The sequence below is a fragment of the Oncorhynchus tshawytscha genome, linkage group LG04 (assembly GCF_018296145.1).
Source record: "Oncorhynchus tshawytscha isolate Ot180627B linkage group LG04, Otsh_v2.0, whole genome shotgun sequence".
Lineage (NCBI taxonomy): Eukaryota > Metazoa > Chordata > Actinopteri > Salmoniformes > Salmonidae > Oncorhynchus > Oncorhynchus tshawytscha.
The window spans coordinates 69813188-69828187 of NC_056432.1; the positions used below are offsets into that span (position 1 = coordinate 69813188).

General features: G+C 47.6%; 1 protein-coding gene across 7 annotated transcripts in view; it reads left to right on the plus strand.

The window, feature by feature from the left end:
* The window catches only part of LOC112237175 (transcription factor SOX-6), an 80243-nt gene that overhangs the window by 3246 nt on the left and 61997 nt on the right, over window positions 1-15000 (plus strand). The gene's annotated exons all lie outside the window — the stretch shown is intronic.

Here is a 15000-nt window from a genome sequence, read left to right on the forward strand (position 1 = left end):
TAATTGGCCATCGGTAATTGGGAGGGGTAAAGACGGAGGGGAATAATTATCACATCCTAATTAACAAAGATGGAGAGAAGAGAAAGTAGCGACACCTAATGAAGCATGCTGCTGCTGGTAGAGAGAGAAGTGTCTGGAGGGTGGAGGTGGGGACATGAAAGAGGCTGGTAAATGCTGCCTTGGAAATGATACCATCCCAGTTGAGCGACGTGGCAGGCCTTTAGACAGCACTGGGGCTACTGTTCACAGCATATTGTTAGTGAGGGAAAACGTTGTTCACGTCAATGTGGTGGCTAAAGGAGATACTGTTTTTGACGGAAGAAGAAGTTTGTTTTATACAGTATTCAGTTTTAGTCCTTTAAATGTTTGTTAATGTACTTGAACAAGAGTAAAATATTTATAAAGGTGCACTTAGAATAGCTCGTTTTATGCTCAGCTCAGATTGAAAATGAAGGTTTTATTGGAGTAATGTCAGTGTGTATGGTGGTGGTCATTGCCATGTGTTTTCTCTCCAAAGTGGATTGTGTTCTTTTCTCCTCTAAGTAATTATGGAAAATGGAGAAAAACATGTAAATGGGGGTGGAGGGGCGAGAGTATTCACACGAGACACAGACCAAGAAAAATGGAACGAGGGCACCATAAATAAACATGGCATTTTGCTGAAAGAAAGAAAGAAAACAGCATGAGAGGTAGCAGGAGGAGAGGAGATGGGGAGAGTGCCAGTGTGTGGGATGTGTATGTGGGGAGTGTTGGGTGTGTGTGTTGGTGAGGTGGTACAGTACAGTGTGGTCAGGTTAGGGACCACCCATGCTGAGTGTTGGATACAGACAGGCTGGCTACTCTGGGTAGGGGTGGTCGGTCAGTGGCTGGCTGTAGTCAAGGCCGTTGCCCCAGCCCAGACGTCTGAGGAAATCCAAGGCTTTACTGTAGTCTGGTGCCAGGAGCAGTCTTCTCCTATGACCCACCTATTACTTATCCTGCTACTACTACACACTCACTACCAACACACACTCATTACCAACACACACTCACTACCAACACACACTCATTACCAACACATACTCATTACCAACACACACTCATTACCAACACACACTCATTACCAACACACACTCACTACCAACACACACTCATTACCAACACACACTCACTACCAACACACACTCATTACCAACACACACTCACTACCAACACACACTCATTACCAACACACACTCACTACCAACACACACTCATTACCAACACACACTCATTACCAACACACACTCATTACCAACACACACTCACTACCAACACACACTCATTACCAACACACACTCATTACCAACACACACTCACTACCAACACACACTCATTACCAACACACACTCACTACCAACACACACTCACTACCAACACACACTCATTACCAACACACACTCATTACCAACACACACTCATTACCAACACACACTCACTACACACACCAACAACACACACTCACTACCAACACACACTCACTACCAACACACACTCATTACCAACACACACTCACTACCAACACACACTCATTACCAACACACACTCATTACCAACACACACTCACTACCAACACACACTCATTACCAACACACACTCACTACCAACACACACTCATTAACAAAACACACTCACTACCAACACACACTCATTGCCAACACACACTCACTACCAACACACACTCATTACCAACACACACTCACTACCAACACACACTCATTACCAACACACACTCACTACCAACACACACTCATTACCAACACACTCATTACCAACACACACTCATTACCAACACACACTCACTACCAACACACACTCACTACCAACACACACTCATTACCAACACACACCCACTATCAACACACACTCACTACCAACACACACTCACTACCAACACACACTCACTACCAACACACACTCATTACCAACACACACTCACTACCAACACACACTCATTACCAACACACACTCATTACCAACACACACTCACTGCCAACACACACTCATTACCAACACACACTCATTACCAACACACACTCATTACCAACACACACTCACTACTGACACACACTCACTACCAACACACACTCAATACCAACACACACCCAACACACCCATTACCAACACACACCCACTACCAACACACACCCACACTCACCAACACACACCCCACTACCAACAGCAACTACCACACTCACTTACTACCACACACACCCACTACCAACACACACCCTACACCCACTACCAACACACACTCACTACCAACACGCACTTACTACCAACACACACCCACTACCAACACACTGTCCTGGCTCTCTCTCTCTCTGTCTCTGGCTCTCTCTCTCTCTCTGTCTCTCAGTCTCTCTCTCTCTCTCTCTCTCTCTCTCTCTCAGTCTCTCTCTCTCTCTCTGTCTCTCAGTCTCTGGCTTCTCTCTCTCTCTTTGTCTCTGGCTCTCTCTCTCTCTGTCTCTCAGTCTCTCTCTCTCTCTGTCTCTCAGTCTCTCTCTCTCTCTCTCTCTCTCTCTCTTCTCTTTGTCTATTTCTCTCTCTCTCTCTGTCTCTCAGTCTCTGGCTCTCTCTCTCTCTCTCTTTGTCTATTTCTCTCTCTCTCTCTCTGTCTCTCAGTCTCTGGCTCTCTCTCTCTCTCTCTCTCTGTCTATTTCTCTCTCTCTCTCTGTCTCTCAGTCTCTGGCTCTCTCTCTCTCTTTGTCTATCTCTCTCTCTCTCTCTCTCTCTCTCTCTCTCTCTCTCTCTCTCTCTCTCTCTCTCTCTCTGTCTCTGTTCTCTGTTCCGAGGAGGATCATTAAAACATTCTCCTCTCAATTCACCATCACAAATGGCTTCATTATCAGTTCCATACTTTGATGTAAACATGTTATTCCTTGCTGAAAATCTGTACTTTGTAAAGGTCCCAGTTGAATGGTGGAGGGGGCTATAGAGCCCCTCTTCACCCCCTTCCCTCTCCACTCCTCCAGGACACTCCCCAGTCCACAGACCCTGTGATGTGTGGAGGCAAAGCAAACCCCTTGGATTTACACGGCATTAAGCACAAAAGCAGGATTTAGTGCTGGGCCATGAAAATCCCCCTTTCAAGTGCACTTCCCAAGAGAAAGGCCCCACTGTCAATGTCTGCTTCTGCTGGAGAGGCCGGAGAGCTGGCCTCTGGTGCTGCTGTCACTGTCCAGTGTGTTTGTGAGAAATGACTCCCCATCACTCCACCAAAGAGGATCTCACTCTGCTCTCTAGCACAGTACCCTCACTAGCATACCCTCTAGAATAGAGCACCCTATCGCTGGGGCCAAGTCCCCTCAATAAAGAGTCTTTACTCCTGGGCTCACTCACACAGCACCACAACACATCATACTTTGACAGGTCCACACTCCACTCTTTCATGCTGTGGTAAAAGACTAATGTGCTACCTGGAAATTCCCCTTGATGAGCAGTTCAGTGACGAGGGTGTTATATCTCTTCCACCACACTTGGGGAGGTACTGAAAGTGTATGGCTCTATTTCAAACAGATAGAGAGGCCCCTAGATGTAAAGATCTGTGTCTCCAGCCAAGGCAGCCTTCTCCAGACTCTGTCCCTGTGATCTGTCCTGATGAAACACCACTATATCTACAATTAAACAAAAGAGACACATATTTACACCATCTGCTGCACTCCCCTCAGTCTATCTGCTTGTTTACAACCCTCACCAGGCCCTTATCAAGCATAGATTACTCTCACAACAACTTCAAATCAGTTTGATCATGTTAGACATTTTGTTTATCCTACCGCAAGTCCTTTAATGCTTACTTCATTACATTTTCTCCCCTCGTGACCCAGTTTTACTCTGTCCTCTGTGGGGCTGGTCTGGCTGCTCGTAAAGATGGCCAACCAAAGGGATGATGGGAGGAATGAGGCAGGCGGGGCGAGGTAGCGAGGCACCTCGGCAGCACTCTGTTTTCGTTAGTCCTGGTCTTAAAAATGCCCCCGTCCTCTTAATATACAACAGCTTTGAGTTAATTAGTACTCTAAACAAGCTTCCAGTCTGCATGTTGCAGACTTTTAGCAGTGGTAAAACAGCACTGGGGGATTGGGTTACCCTGCTGTTAGTATGGAGAACAGTGGACTTCGTCCTCACCATCAAAGTGCTTGTAGTTTAGCTCCAGGTGGAAAGCGCTTCAGATTCTGGTGCTGTATTGATGATGTAACTGATCACATCAGTGGGGATTGTAAACCGGACCGGAGGAGTACAAATAAAACCTCCAGGACTGTAACTGGACACCCTCCCTGGCATGCCATGCACTTTCAGGGGTTTTCTTTGAGGGAGGGAGGGAGGGGGAGAGAGAGAGGGGCGAGAGAGAGGGGAGGGAGGGGATAGAGAGAGGGGATAGAGAGAGGGGAGAGGGGGGGGGGGATAGAGAGAGGGAGGGAGGGAGGGAGGGAGGGAGGGAGGGAGGGAGGGAGGGAGGGAGGGAGGGAGGGAGGGAGGGAGGGAGGGAGGGAGGAGGGAGGGAGGGAGGGAGGGAGGGAGGGAGGGATGGAGGGAGGGGAGAGAGAGAGGGGATAGAGAGAGGGGAGGGAGGGAGGGATGGAGGGAGGGAGGAAAGGACAGGGAGGGAGGGAAGGGGGGAGGGAGGGAAGGAGGGAGGGAGGGAGGGAGGGAGGGAGGGAGGGAGGGAGGGAGGGAGGGAGGGAGGGAGGGAGGGAGGGAGGGAGGGAGGGAGGGAGGGATGCAAGGACGGAGGGAGTTAGGGAGGGGTGTGCAGAAACAGGCAGAGCGGTCTGGAACAAGGCACGGAGGGAGGGAGGGAGGGATGGAGGGAGGGAGGGAGGGAGGGGAGAGAGGGGGGGAGGGAGAGAGAGGGGGAGGGAGGGTGGGTGGGAGGAAAGGACAGAGGGGGGGAGGGAGGGAGGGAAGGGAGGGAGGGGAGGGAGGGAGGGAGGGAGGGAGGGAGGGAGGGGGAGGGAGGGGTGTGCAGAAACAGGCAGAGCGGTCTGGAACAAGGCACGGAGGGAGGGAGGGAGGGAGGGAGGGATAGAGAGAGGAAGGAGAGAGAGGGGGAGAGGGGAGGGAGGGAGAGAGAGGGGGGGGAGGGGGGAGGAAAGGACAGAGGGAGGGAGGGAGGGAGGGAGGGAGGGAGGGAGGGAGGGAGGGAGGGAGGGAGGGAGGGAGGGAGGGAGGGAGGGAGGGAGGGAGGGAGGGAGGGAGGGAGGGTGTGCAGAAACAGGCAGAGCGGTCTGGAACGAGGCATGGTCCAATTTAATCGAGTCTCCTTTTGAATGGCCTTCTCTCTCTTTTCATCTAGTTCTACTTAGAGGAGGGAGAGAGATTGAGTCTTTGTCCTTCGGGATTACAATGTCACTTGTTTTAAGATAGCAGATGTTGTGATTACGGTGTTAGGGGCTTATCAGAAGTTTAAAGATCAAGGCTCTGTGTTTTTTTTAAAACTCGTTTTTCTTTCCTCTAGTCGTCCCTTGTTGTTGTTACATTCCGCTCAGGGAGAGATTACTGTTATGTGAATTAAGTATTAAACTCGATAAACACCATTCGGTATCAACTAGAGGCTTGTGACAATTAAAAGCAAAATGTTGAAGTAAATCTGATCCGTAACAGAGCATGTGTTTCTTACGTAACAGAGTCATCAAAGCTGTGTGAATGCGACCATGGAAAGCCAGTGAGTTAAGAAGACAGAAAGGCAGAAATAGACGCTAAGCAGAGCTCTGTTCTGCCTGTTTGTTTAGCCTCTGCATCAATCAGCCACATCGACCGGCACTTGATTGGACTGTTAGGGGCTGTCTCCTTGACAGTTACACCCACTTTTTATTCCTCCCCAATAGCAACAAATCCGGTTTTATTTTAACGTCAGAGCCCAGGCTGTCTTTCATATGGCTTTCTGTAATTATATAGGAGTGAATGGCAGCACAGCCATATGTTAGCAGCATGGGTAGCAGTCTATGAAATGACTTAATAAAATGGTGGTGACTGCTGTTGTTGGCCAAACACATGTTTCTGTGAAGAGGATATTTTTATAGAGAGATAATCGCCATGGATTGAAGGAATTTTTATTAGTTTCTCTAATGGCTGTATTTGATCCAACCCAGTGGCAACGCCAGACTCAGAAGACCTCTTGGTCAGTCTATTGGGGGTGGTAATTGTTTGAAGGTCTGCTCCCTGCCCACAGAGGCCAACTGACTGGGAGGTTGTGATGACAGGTGGGGGTCAGAGAGGTTTGGGGGGCTGCCTTGCCGTGCTATGATGGAGTGCAGCTTTCTGGCTATAGTAACAGGCCCCATCCCCACAAAGCCCCCAATCCTCCAGCCCCTCTGCCCTCAGAGCTCTCACACAGATATAGGCCAGGTGGAAATTCCTGCTCTCTCACGAGGCTTCTGAGCTGCCGTGTATCTCCTGTGCATGGGGATGGCAACAGTCCATGCATTCCTGAAAGATGGAGCTGGTACGGTGTGAGACGAAGTGACACACACATACACACATACACACACACACACACACACACACACACACACACAGATAATAAATATTCCCTGAAAGGCTGACATTTATCTTCACACGGTGCAGGTTAAGGAATGGAGCTCCCCAGATGAAATGGGGGATGCTTTTAATCAGAAAACCCCTTTTAGGTCAATTACAATGTGTCTGTCTGTCCTCACATTCACAATAACACAATAACAATCCATACATTATTACCTATGTTTATAATTGTAACTCTGAGCTGGCATTGTTGCACCGTATGTTTAGCAGTGTTATAAAGATCCCACTGATATGGGTTTTCTATGGAGACCATTGTTGGTTCACGCTTTTAATCCAGGTCTGGTTCTACTTATCTAGCTCAGGGCTGCTTTCCCTCTTCCTGCTCCTGTGAAGGACCTCCACGTGACTTCCGCTGTCAACCCTTACTCCTCCACCTCCCAACCCCCTCTCTCCCAACCTCCTCTCCCCCAATCTCCCAACCTCCTCTCCCCCAATCTCCCAACCCCTCTCCCTCAATCTCCCAACCTCCTCTCCCCATCTCCCAACCCCATCTCCCTCAATCTCCCAACCCCCTCTTCCCCAATCTCCCAACCCCTTCTCCCCAATCTCCCAACCTCCTCTCCCCCAATCTCCCAACCCCCTCTCCCCCAATCTCCCAACCCCCAATCTCCCAACCCCCTTCTCCCCAATCTCCCAACCTCCTCTCCCCCAATCTCCCAACCCCCTTTCCCCCAATCTCCCAACCCCCTCTCCCTCAATCTCCCAACCCCTCTCCCCTCTCCCCCAATCTCCCAACCCCTTCTCCCCAATCTCCCAACCTCCTCTCCCCCAATCCCCAACCCCCTCTCCCCCAATCTCCCAACCCCATCTCCCAACCCCCTCTCCCCAATCTCCCAACCCCATCTCCCTCAATCTCCCAACCCCATCTCCCTCAATCTCTCAACCCCTCTCCCTCAATCTCCCAACCCCATCTCCCTCAATCTCCCAACCCCATCTCCCTCAATCTCCCAACCCCCTCTCCTCCAAGCCCTCCAGCCTGCACAATGTGGCTACATCCACACCCCTCCCAGGATTTATACTGTCCACTGATCCACTCATTTTGAGTCACTCTATACTTTATTCATCTCTATTTGTCCCTCTGGCTGGGAATGATGCCTATTGTAGATTCACTTTATATAGAGAATTATTGTTCTTATATCTGTGTTCTATTTGGAGCTATTTTGGACTTAAGGTTATTGAAATATTACATTTATTACAAAAATATACAAGGTTAAAAAAAAACTATAATTTAATACAAACATAATTATTTCCTCGCCATAATATTTTGCCCCCCATAGCATCTACCAAGAGCACAGAGTGTGCTGGTTGGTACTTGTTGTTTGGCTTTAAAGAAGTTCCATTGCCTTAGTTAAAAGAGAAAAGACCAGTGCCTTGTTGTCAGCCCTCACTTCAAAGTGGAAAAGGTTTCCTCACATGTGGTTTTAAATGGTGTGGAGGAACAGCAGGGGACTTCTAAGGGTTAAATGATAATAGCTACAGACAGTTCCCAGATTAAAGATACTATTTAATTACACAAGGGCTAGCTAACCACCTCCACATCCCAGCCTGCCAGGCAGACACACTCCTATAAAGCACAGCAACACCACAACACAACAACTCACACATACTGCAGAACTTGTGTATATGTGTGTGGGTGCCTTTATATGTTATATGTCCATGCTTGTATTTGTGTGTGTATGTGTGTGTGTGTATCCTATGGGTTTGTGTGTTTATCAGTGTGTTATAGGTGTTGTTATAGGTTATAGAGTGTTAACATAGAGAAGGTGTAGAGAGAGCCTGAGGAGAAGCTCTACTTTCAGGGGCCTGGCTGGCTGGCTGGCTGGCTGGCTGGCTGGCTGGCTGGCTGGCTGACAGACAGACAGACAGACATATGGCCCTGCTCAAGAGCTAGTGAGGGCCTGATTCCTCTCATATGTGCAGCACAGTATCCCCAGGGCTGTGGAGCCGGCCTCCCTCCCTCCCTTTGCTGTGGTCATTTAACAGCAGTAGAGCTTGAAGAAGCATGACAGGCCCAGGGGTCCAGGGCCCAGGGGTCCAGAGCCCAGGGGTCCAGGGGGTAGCCAGGCCAGGGCCCCAATAGAGGGTTAATCAGTAGCAGCTTCCTTTCTCACTTGATATATATTTTGGGGGTATGACTAGGGAACTTTCAATAAATTCCCTGGTTGACACAAAAGGTTCCTTTACACAATCAAACCATTGTTGACAGGGTATGCTTTTAAAGGCTGAAATTGGCATACAGTTGAAGTTACACACGTGTCTGTCTCAAGGTATAATTCATTCCATTACATGCAAATACTCATTGAGCTGTAATTTAATCATTTTTTTCTTCTTCACCATTATCATTGATGAACAGACTATGCCACACATTCCTGAATACATCATTTGCTTTTATTAACCTACCAGTCTTTCGCGGTCTCTCTGAGTCTGTTTTTGAAATCCCACATAAACACATTAGAAAGAATAGCAGCCTGTTTAGAGATGTTCAGGATGCAGCTCCATGTCCCAGTGTTGCAAAGCGCTGATAGAATTCACAGGGGAAGCTCTATAAAAGCGGGTCCTGTCTGCCCAGCCAATAGGGACCTCCTAATTAAACACAGAGTCCTTTGTGTCACACACACATTGGTTTTTGAATGAAGGCAACAATCCCTCTCCCCTCTATATGGGCACTGTCTGTCTGTCTGTCTGTCTGTCTGTCTGTCTGTCTGTCTGTCTGTCTGTCTGTCTGTCTGTCTGTCTGTCTGTCTGTCTGTCTGTCTGTCTGTCTGTCTGTCTGTCTGTCTGTCTGTCTGTCTGTCTGTCTGTCTGTCTGTCTGTCTGTCTGTCTGTCTGTCTGTCTGTCTGTCTGTCTGTCTGTCTGTCTGTCTGTCTGTCTGTAAGGTGCTACTGCCGCTATGCTAGTCAGTGTGCAGGTGTGCTGATCCAAGTCTACTGCAGCAGTGTGCTGTGTGGCTCTCCTATTTGTGTGTCTCTGAGTCACACACTTATTCCTTGAACATGACTCGTAGTATTCTAACCTATAGTGGAACATAAAGGAGATTATCAGGGCAAATGCAAGAGTGGGAGTCATTGACTACAGTTTGTAGATATCCACTCCCAGCCTAAGTGGTCCATTTCTGCCCGTTGCCATAGTCTTTAAAGGTCACTCTGGCTCCTGCTCGGTTTTCATTATTTACAGTCATTGTAGTAGGGTACCTTGCCCATCACACCCTATCTAAAGATCATTTGACACAAGCCAATACAGTAATTCACCCAATTTACTGCCTCACTGTATTTTTATTTAACTAGGCAAGTCAGTTAAGAACAAATTCTTATTTACAATTACGACCTACCCAGGCCAAACCCTCCCCTAACCCGGACGATGCTGGGCCAATTGTGCGTCGCCCTATGGGACTCCCGATCACAGCCGTGATACAGCCCGAGATCGAACCAGGGTCTGTAATGATACCTCTTACACTGAGAGGCAGTGTGTTAGACCGCTGCGCCACTCAGGAGCCTGTACTGTACTGTAGTCTACACACAATATGCTTTGCCCTTGTAATACAATGAACGGTAATTGCACACAACATTTTATTTGGTTAACATTTTAGTGAGAACAAAGCACACTGCTACCATATAATGGGGAATCATTTCAAATGAACTTTAGATAAACACAAGGGAGGCTGCTAATTGAACAACGATAATGGCTCCTAATTTATGCCTCTCAGATGTTTCTGTTGTTTTCCAGGGCGCAAATGATCTTCTAAGAGATTCTTGTTAATGCATTGGCAAAACGCACCAAAATAGACATTGTTAAAGGGAATGTGTAAGTTCCCCAATTAGCCCAGCCAGACCAACTGCTAGCATTATAGCAAGAGAATAATATAGCAGGGAGTGATAGGGTGTTTCCAGACGGTGTTAGCTTGGCTGGCAGTAGTGGGATTATTCGGGGGCCCTAACGGTCTCATCATATCAGCTTGGCTTGAGCCCAGGGAGGGAGATAGCTCTATAGATCCAGCCCTATATAACATCGCCCACCAGTTAAAGGAGACTGTTAGCTGATGAAGATGTGCACATGCAAGACTAGAGATAAAAGAAAGCGTTGACCCAACTCATTAGCCCCTGCGATTTAATATATTGACACTTGAATGCAAATAATTCCGTTTAGTGGCCTGTGTTGGGTGGGGGGAGGGATCAATTTAATTAGTTATGAAATGTGACTTCTTGTCAGGAAGCAGAAGAAACGCTGACGTTAAATGAAGTCGTGTGCAATTTGAACAATAAAGCTATCGCGCCCCTGTTAAAACTTAATGATGCACAAAAAGGGCTTAATAGATACAACCTCAGCAATGGCTGTGATGGTTTGGAAATTAAGCTAAGTGGACGAACAACAAGACTAGTAATGTCGCTGGCCTGTTAAAACACATTCAGACGTTATGAACACAAACAGTGCAGGCTATCTGGGACGATTCGGTCTGTAGGTTTTGTCGACGTACATCTGCTTTGCCGCTGAAAGACTCTTCCGGCTTCCTTTTCTTCGTTAGGTCAGGGTTAAGGCTTTGTTAGGTCAGGGTTAAGGCTTCGTTAGGTCAGGGTTAAGGTTTCGTTAGGTCAGGGTTAAGGCTTCGTTAGGTCATGGTTAAGGCTTCGTTAGGTCAGGGTTAAGGCTTCGTTAGGTCAGGGTTAAGGCTTCGTTTGGTCATGGTTAAGGCTTCGTTAGGTCAGGGTTAAGGCTTTGTTAAGTCATGGTTAAGGTACACACAGAGAGTGGGGATATTGAATGGCCTTATTATTGCATTAGGCACCATTTCCTCTGACACTGGGCCCTAGCTTGTGAATGGAAAACTGGAGAGAGTGTAAACATTGAAAGATGCACATCCCCAGTACTTACACGATGTGATGGGTTCACAGAGGCTGCCTGCCTGGCACACAATGGCACATTTGTGTGGGGAACATATGCTAGGAACGCACATGTCTTTGTTGGCGATGTAAGCATGTACATAAACACGCCTCCATTATTAATGTTAATGACACAACATCTCCTAGCGGTCTTGTAATTATCAGCAGGGCAGCGCAGTGTCTTTGTGTTCCCACACCTCGCCTGTTTAGGCTGCGTTAATGAACTGCCTGCATCTTGACAAGGGCTGTCATATGAACAGTTGTAATGTGTAAAGTCACACCTGAGTGTCTGCCTTAAATTAGTCACCTGAGGGGATTCCAAACCAGCGCTGCGATTTAGTAATTTATGCCAGGACCCTGCAGCCTCTCATAGTAGCTCAATGCTAGTGATAACAGTACTCAACACAAGACAGCAGATCACTGGAGCTGTAGTGCATCTCACCCGGCATTAGGGAACCTAGTGAGCTCTGTGATAAGACAGTACTGTTAAATTAACTTCATAACCCTAACAGGAGCAGCTCATTATCGACAGTGAAACGAGGCCAACCGTAGCTATGATACATAAAGCCATACTCTATGACCTCTGAATATCATTATAAAGCACCTGTTTACAACTCTATTGCTCCCCATAATCCTTTCCTGGATGAAGGTGGCCAGTCGCCTTATACTTGGCACTCATTGGACCCCGTGCTCCAAAGGAAAATATCAGTTGACGGAGAACACATCCTCCAGTGTGAAGTTGACTTAGTTTCCTCTCCCTCTCCGCTCGGCCACTGTTTTCCCTACTAATGTTGAGCAAACTGTTTTGTCTTTGCGTTGGCTCTGCGCAGCCCTCGGCCTCCACAGTGGGCACACTCACAGGGAGAGGGCTGCATTAATAGGATCTAGTGTGTGCGGCCAGCCGGCAGGGAGAAAGGAGGCCCGTGTTTTCTTAGGGCCGGGGTGGCAAAGCAAAGCATTCAGCCCACGGCAGCAAAAAAAGACCCTTTTTGTTTTTGGGCGGAGGAGAGTCCAAGCATTCCCTATGGAACACAATGAATGGCCCGTTCTGTCCTGCACCGTTATTCAGACACAGAATTGTTTGGTTTTTTAGGTATTTTTTTCTCCAGAATTATTCTTCCCCATCACTTGGTGTGCACATGACATTTGAGTGTGTTTTAAAGTCTCGGCACACTCATGTGCCTGTAATAAAGTGGTCCCTCGTAACAATCGTGCTTTCTGCCGGACAACAGAGCCCACTCTGTTGTTTTCCCAAGCCCCAGCAGCTGGGAGGCAATTGTGAAGACAGAGGCTCAGTCTATGTGCAGAGTGGAGGGAGCAGAGGAGAGGACAGGAAGAAGGGGAAGTCCTCCCCTGCTCCTCAAGCCCCCTCCTGACCAGCCTCCAGCCCAGAGGCCAGCCAGCCGCCGTGTGGACAATGCCATTATTAGATTAGGGGTGGTCCAACACCAGCCAGCCAGCTCTCTGTCCCACCACCAGACACACTGCAGTCTCTTATTAACTCACTCCAGACTCCCGCTCAGTCTCCCACCCAGTTTCCACAATGGTGAGGTTGTTAGAATTGTTTTGTCTTCTTTTATATTCACAGAAACAGTAGATGTTTAAAATAAAATATAAATCATATGTTGGTTTTAAATAAACCAAATTATATGAGAAAATATCAGAAAAATGACTGTACATCAGAAGTATATTTTTATAAGGGATGATTTACACATGAACGTATCAGAAGAGAAATAATTCAATGTAAAATGCTATGTGGAGAGTATGTGTTTTCCTGCCCCTCAGAGATTGGCCTTTTTCCTGACAGTATGTTGAGGGATTGGAGGATTTCACAGGCATATGCCAATAGTTTTTCACATGTTCTCCTACACTTCAAAAGTTCATATCCTTCTATTCCTCACATCCCCCCAGCCTGTTCACCATGGTTATTGTGGGCTCTCTGACTAGGTCGTGTCCGACCTCTTTTACAACTCCACCCGCCCCCCTGCAGTGAGGGTCAGAGGCATTCTGCTTATTCCCAATCCCATAGAGGTGGGATGTATATGCAGGATAATGATGCCAGGCCCAGACTCACTTGTGGGTTTGTTTATGTCTGTTTGCATCTTTCCTGTCATTATCCATGCTGTTTGAGGGAGTCCCCATGGATTTGAGCAGTTTACTGCAAACCTTTTGAATTTCATGACCAGACCATGCCAGAATAGGATTTTTTCACTTCTATTTCATTGTGTGCCTAACAAAAAACATCCACACAGATCTCATGTTTTCTGGAAATGTAACATTGTAGGGGTGGTAGTAATGTAAGAATGTGGTTCTGGAATAGTAGGACTTTTATTTGGGAGAGGGGGTAGTGTGGGTGTGTATGTGTATGTGTGTGTGTGTGTGTCTGTGTGTCTGTGTGTCTGTGTGTCTGTGTGTCTGTGTGTCCTCGCCTCTGTGTGCGAGAGAGAGAGAGTATCATGAAAGCAGCTTTTGTACCCTACATAACATTTCAACCCCAAAGCTTATCTTTGATATTTTATATTCAATTCAAATCAAATTACTTTAAATATTTACAAACTTAAATTACATTGAAGGTATTTGAGACTCAAGAATTTGCATTAAGTACACAAGTTCTGTTGAATCTACATTGATCACATCTATTCTCAGGGGAGTAGCTTCATTCTTCTGCTTTGTACTCTTAACATGTTAATGCTTTAACCAATTTACTGAACATCAGTAACATTCACCAACATACTGGTATGTTTCATCATATTCTATTCTTATCTTCAGCATCATGATTGGAAAGTCTCATAGGACTTGTTCTATCATAACCTAAACATCACACTTCTAAATGTCCTAGAATTGTTTAGGTATAACCTTCAGTGTACTGACATACTGTATGGTTTCCAGTGTGGCATACAGTACAGGAGAGTACAGCGGCCTCCAGTCAGTGCAGAGTTCTTGAGCCAGCCTGGAACCAGGGGCAGTCAGGGGGAGGGAGGGGGCTGGCTGGAGGGTGCTGTCTGCCCTGCTTTTTAACAGCAGCAGACTTAATATAGACATATTGGAATGGCTCCATTCCAAGAGAGCTTGTTTTACTGTGTAAGGAATTAGTGGAACAAGAAGTCATCTATTGGTTATTCCCCAGACGGCCCGGCCTCTCAGTGTCGGATTCCTCTGCACCTTATCCTGCTCTCTGCTGCAGATAGACTGGAGGGAGACACTACGCCCCTCCCCTACCCTCCAGACAGTCCCTGTTGTCAAAGAGCAGCGGACACTACGCCCCTCCCCTACCCTCCAGACAGTCCCTGTTGTCAAAGAGCAACGGACACTACGCCCCTCCCCTACCCTCCAGACAGTCCCTGTTGTCAAAGAGCAGTGGACACTACGCCCCTCCCCTACCCTCCAGACAGTCCCTGTTGTCAAAGAGCAGTGGACACTACGCCCCTCGCCTACCCTCCAGACAGTCCCTGTTGTCAAAGAGCAGTGGACACTACGCCCCTCCCCTACCCTCCAGACAGTCCCTGTTGTCAAAGAGCAGTGGACACTACGCCCTCCCCTACCCTCCAGACAGTCCCTGTTGTCAAAGAG